The following is a 6000-nucleotide window of genomic DNA, read 5'->3' as shown; positions in this document are numbered from 1 at the left end:
CAGTATAATTCTTTTGCCAAATTTTATAATCAGGTAAAAAAACAATTTCTGCATTTTCCTCCAATTTCCCCAATTCGTTCATCCGTCAGGTTTTTCCCCATAACTTGCTTTACAACTTTGATGCCTGCCCTCTCTATCAGATGAGGAAGACTCATATTATCGTACAGCACATCCATATTTTCAAAAGCCACTGATGTGGAAGGAGAAAAAGAACAAGAAGAACAAGTACACTAGTAGAATTGCTAAAACCAGAATCATCTGTAACATTGCCAAATGTGTATGCAGATGCCATAGATGCAGTCCTCGGGGCATGTAGTAGGTGTTTTCTCCTTGGCCCTCAAGGTAACATGCTCATTTAGCTGTCACTAGATTACTTGGAGGGAATTGCTTCCTGTATCTCAAGAACCACATGTGAAGCTCCAGCAAAACAGTGAAAATGCAAGAGCGACTAGCAGAATCTTTATCTCCCAGGTTCTTGTCTTTCTCTTCTCCAGAAGTTCAGAGTAGATCAGTTGTTAGAAGAAAACTGCCTTTATATCACTCTTTTTTTTGTTTTACTTCAATTTTTTTATTATTTATTTATTTATTAAAGATTTCTGCCTCCTCCCCGCCACTGCCTCCCATTTCCCTCCCCCTTCCCCATCAGCCCGAAGAGCAACAAGGGTTCCCTGCCCTGTGGGAAGTTCACGGACCACCCACCTCCTTCCAGGTCTAGTTAGGTGAGCATCCAAACTGCCTAGGCTCCCACAAAGCCAGTACGTGCAGTAGGATGAAAACCCAGTGCCATTGTTCTTGAGTTCTCAGTATTCCTCATTGTCCGCTATGTTCAGCAAGTCTGGTTTTATCCCATGCTTTTTCAGACCCAGGTCAGCTGGCCTTGGTGAGTTCTTGATAGAACATCCCCATTGTCTCAGTGTGTGGGTGCACCCCTCGCGGTCCTGAGTTCCTTGCTCGTGCTCTCTCTCCTTCTGCTCCTGATTTGGACCTTGGGATTTCAGTCCGGTGCTCCAATGTGGGTCTCTATCTCTGTCTCCTTTCATCGCCTGATGAAGGTTAATATCCAGGAGGATGCCTATATGTTTTTCTTTGGGTTCACCTTATTTAGCTTCTCTAGGATCACAAATTGTAAGATACCATCTTACACCTGTCAGAATGGCTAAAATCAGAAACACCAATGATAGCCTTTGCTGGAGAGGTTGTGGAGGAAGGGGTACACTCATCCATTGCTGGTGGGAATGCAAACTTGTGCAACCACTGTGGAAAGCAGTGTGGCGGTTTCTCAGGAAATTCGGGATCAACCTACCCCAGGACCCAGCAATACCACTCTTGGGAATATACCCAAGACAGGCCTTATCATACAACAAAGGTATATGCTCAACTATGTTCATAGCAGCATTGTTTGTAATAGCCAGAACCTGGAAACAACCTAGATGCCCTTCAATGGAAGAATGGATGAAGAAAGTGTGGAATATATACATATTAGAGTACTACTCAGCAGTAAAAAAAAAATAAGGACTTCTTGAATTTTGCATGCAAATGGACGGAAATAGAAAACACTATCCTGAGTGAGGTAAGCCAGACCCAAAAAGAGGAACATGGGATGTACTCACTCATAATTGGTTTCTAGCCATAAATAAAGGACATTGAGCCTATATCACTCTTTAAAACAAATAATAAATTTCTTTTAGCCTGAAGAAAAGAAATGAAAAGGGGGATATAACAACAGATTCTGAGGAAACATAGAGACTCATTAGATCATATTTCAAAAACCTCTACTCCACAAAATTGGAATGTCTGAAAGAAACCAGATAAACAACTTAAATAGACTTATAACCCCTAAGGAAATAGAAGCAATTATTAAAATCTTCCAACAAAACAAATCTGAGGCCACATGGTTACAACATGGAATTCTACCAGAATTTTAATGAAGACCTCATACCAATACTCCTCAAATATTTCCATCCAATAGTAACAGAAGGAGCATTGCCAAACTCTTTTTATGAGGCTACAGTCACTCTGATATGCAAATCATACAAAGATTCAGTGAAGAATGAGAATTACAGGGCAGTCTTCCTCATGAACATTGATATAAAAATACTCAGTAAATACTAGCAAATTACAAGATCAACTCCAAAAAATCAGTCGCCCTCTTATACACAAAGGATATGGAAGCAGAGAGGGAAATCAGAGAAGCTTCACCATTCACGATAGCCACAAACAGCATAAAATATCTTGGGGTAAATCTAACCAAGGAAGTGAAAGATCTATTTGACAAGAACTTTAAGGCATTGAAGAAAGAAATTGAAGAGGATACCAAAAAATGGATGGACCTCCCTTGCTCTTGGATTGGGAGGATCAACATAGTAAAAATGGCAATTCTACCTAAGGCAATTTATAGATTCAATGCAATCCCCATCAAGATCCCATCAAAATTCTTCACAGATCTGGAGAAGACAATAATCAACTTTATATGGAAAAACAAAAAACCCAGGATAGCCCAAACAATCCTATACAATAAAGGATCTTCTGGAGGCATTACCATCCCTGACTTCAAACTCTATTACAGAGCTACAGTAATGAAAACAGTGTGGTACTGGCATAAAAACAGAGAAGTGGACCAATGGAATCATTTAGAAGACCCGGATTTTAACCCACAAACCTATGAACACCTCATTTTTGATAAAGGAGCTAAAAGTATACAATGGAAGAAAGAAAGCATCTTCAACAAATGGTGCTGGCACAACTGGATGTCAACCTGTAGAAGAATGAAAATAGACCCATATCTCTCTCCGTGCACAAAACTCAAATCCAAATGGATTAAAGACCTCAATATCAGCCCGAACACACTGAAAATGGTAGAAGAGAAAGTGGGAAAAGATCTTCACCAACCCACATCTGACAGAGGGCTGAACTCCAAAATATATAAAGAATTCAAGAAATTTGGCTTCAAAATACCAAATAATCTAATTAAAAATTGGCCTCTAGACATACCTGCAGCCTGATTCTATGGAGGCATTTTCTCAAATGAGATTTTTCTCTTCTCTGATGGCTCTGGCTTGTGTCAAGTTGACATAAATCTAGCCAGTACAGTGCCTTTATTTTTGACTCTTATATTATCAAATTAGGTCGTATTCTCTTTCTTTGGGTTTATTAGTCTAAAGTTTGTTAAGCTTCATTTATTTATTTATTTATTTATTTTCCCATTAAAAAATATACAGTTCCTCCACTTCTCCCATTTCCCTCCCACTCCCCCACTCCCCCTCTCCGTCTCCCTCTCTTCCTTCCTCCTCCTCCTTCCTCCTCCTTCTTCCTCCTCCTTCTTCCCCCTCCTTCTTCCCCCTCCCTCCTTTTTTTTTCTTTGTTTTTCGAGACAGGGTTTCTCTGTGGCTTTGGAGCCTGTCCTGGAACTAGCTCTGTAGACCGGGCTGGTCTCGAATTTACAGAGATCCTCCTGCCTCTGCCTCCCGAGTGCTGGGATTAAAGGCGTGCGCCACCGCCCGCCCCCCCCCCCCCTTAAGAGAGGGCAGGGAATCCTGCCCTGTGGGAAGTCCATGGCCCTCCCCCCTACATCCAGGCCTAGGAAGCTTTGCATCCAAATATACTAGGGTCCCAAAAAGCCAGTACATGCAGTAGAAACAAGTCCCAGTGCCTTTCAATGGTTTCTCAGTCAGCTCCCATTGTCAGCCACATTCAGAGAATCCTGTTTGATCACATGGTCATTCAGTCCTGGTCCAGCTGGATTTGGTGAGCTCTCATTAGAACAGGCACACTGTCTCAGTGCGTGGACCAACCCCTCGCAGTCCAGACTTTCTTGCTCATCTTCTCCCTCCTTCTGCTCTTCAACTGGACTTTGGGGTCTTAGTGCGTTGCTCTGATGAGGGTCTCTGTCTCTATCTCCATCCATTGTCAGATGAAGATTATATGCTGATATTCGAGATAATCATCAGTGTGATAGTGGGGCAAGGCCAGTTCAGGCACCCTCTACTCTGCTGCCCAAGGACCTAGCTGGGGACATCCATGTGGACACCTGGGATCCCCTCTAGAGCCAAGTCTCTTGCCAACCTTAAAATGGCTCCTTTAATGTAGATATCTTCTTCCCTGCTCCCATATCCGCCCTTCCTCCATCTCCATCCTCCCACTCCCCCAAGCTCTCTCCAGTCTTTCTCCCTCTCTCTTCCCTTCCCTGCTTCCTCCAACCCCACCCCACCTTACCCCCACCCCATGTCACATTAGAGACTTAACAGCACAGTTAAGGTTCTTAATCTTTTCAAAGAACCAATCTAAGTTTGTGTCTATCGTTGATGTATTGAAGTGAGTTTCTTGAAGGCAGAAAAAATTCTAATTGAATTTATTATCAAATAAACTTTGCAACTTTGTTGTAGAATTGAGTCTATTACTAGTGAGCTATTACTGAAAGATGTTTATAAATTACCATTATTTTGTTGTTTTGTTGTTGAAGTGGTGTTTCCTTCAATTTTTAAAAAATTGATTAATATTGGACACCTTTTATTTCTTTATTTAACTATAATTTAAGTATAATTACTTTGAGTATTTAATCTTGTTTTAAAAAGAAAGATGATGCTTAGTCCTGAAAACATATATACAGGTAGGATTTTACAAACTAAACAGGTTATATTTCAGAATACATGTATGTATAAAGCATGAAATAACAGTAAGGAAAAAAGCCAAAGCCATGAGTTCCTATTGCTTATGTTCCCATCCCCACTGGCCCCCAGTTTACCCAGGAGATCTCTTTTATTTCCTCTTCCCAGGGATCCATGAATCCTTGTCTCTACATATGTGTAACAGTTGTGTAGCTTGATCTACTTGTGGGACTCCTAGTGGTGGAATCTGGGCCTGTCCCTAACACTTGGGCTAGCTTACAGTAACTTATTCCTCATTCTGGGTTGCCTTGCCCAGCCTTAATGCTTGGGGAGGAACTCAGTCTGACCTCAATATGCCATGCTTTGTTGACACCCATGGGAGGCCTGCCTCTTTCTGAACAAAAGTATATACTCCTACATATAAGTTTCTCCATCTTATCATATTATTGTTTCTATGTTTTCAGAGCTGATCATTTGGTGTTGGATAACTAACTGAATATTGTGCTCCCCCCTGGGAAAGATTATTTCTTCCACTCTCAGGCATGTAGAGTTTTGTGTAAGGTTGAAGCCTGATGGTCTCTTCCTAGTCCAGTTCAGCATCTGTATTATCGTTTCCCTTGTTCAGTTCATGTTCATGCAGTCATATTGGTAACACTATGGGTGTTGCTTCTGGCATTATTAGGAGACACAGTTTCAGAGTAAATTTGATCCTTTGCCTTTTACGATCTTTTATCTCCATGTTGTGTATGTCTGTGAGCCATAGATGTAGGAATTGTTTGGTAGATGTGTCAGTGGTGACTGGAGTCCAGAATCCTGCCTTTCGAATAGTTGTGGTTTTATCTCATGAATTGTTGCAAAAAAAGTTTCTTTGGTGAGTGGGGGAATTGTATTTACCTATGGGTGTAATGATAAATATTTAATTAGACTATACGCTGGCTTGTTAAAGCAAGGCTTGTAGGTTTTCCATTTAAACTACAGTTGTATATTTATGCATGAACTTATGTATATTATAGGTAGTTTTAGAAATGTAGTTCATAGTATAATTGCTTATGACTCTTTCAGGCATATTTACTGTTATTACAACCAGTTTCTTCTTTTGTATTTATTCTCCCCCTCATATTTAGAATATCATCTCCCCAATCAGATCATTTGTACACTGCTATTTAACTTTCCATTGCTTCCCAACCCTATTTCCTGGTTTCGACTGTTAGTCTGGGGTGAATATTCACATCTGAAGATTTGGAGCTAGATATCTCAGAGAAGAGAGAACATGTGACATTTGGCTTTCTGGGTCTGGGTTATATAACTTAGTATAGTTTTTTTCTACTTCCATTCATTTATGTGTACAGAATTTTCTTTATCCATTTATCAGTCATAGGAGATCTTCATGCTTCTA

The sequence above is a fragment of the Microtus oregoni genome, unplaced genomic scaffold (assembly GCF_018167655.1).
Source record: "Microtus oregoni isolate MIOR12 unplaced genomic scaffold, Mior012 000029F_ref0000214, whole genome shotgun sequence".
Classification (NCBI taxonomy): Eukaryota; Metazoa; Chordata; class Mammalia; order Rodentia; family Cricetidae; genus Microtus; species Microtus oregoni.
The sequence above is the reverse complement of the archived record's forward strand: the minus strand, read 5'-3'. Positions refer to the sequence as shown.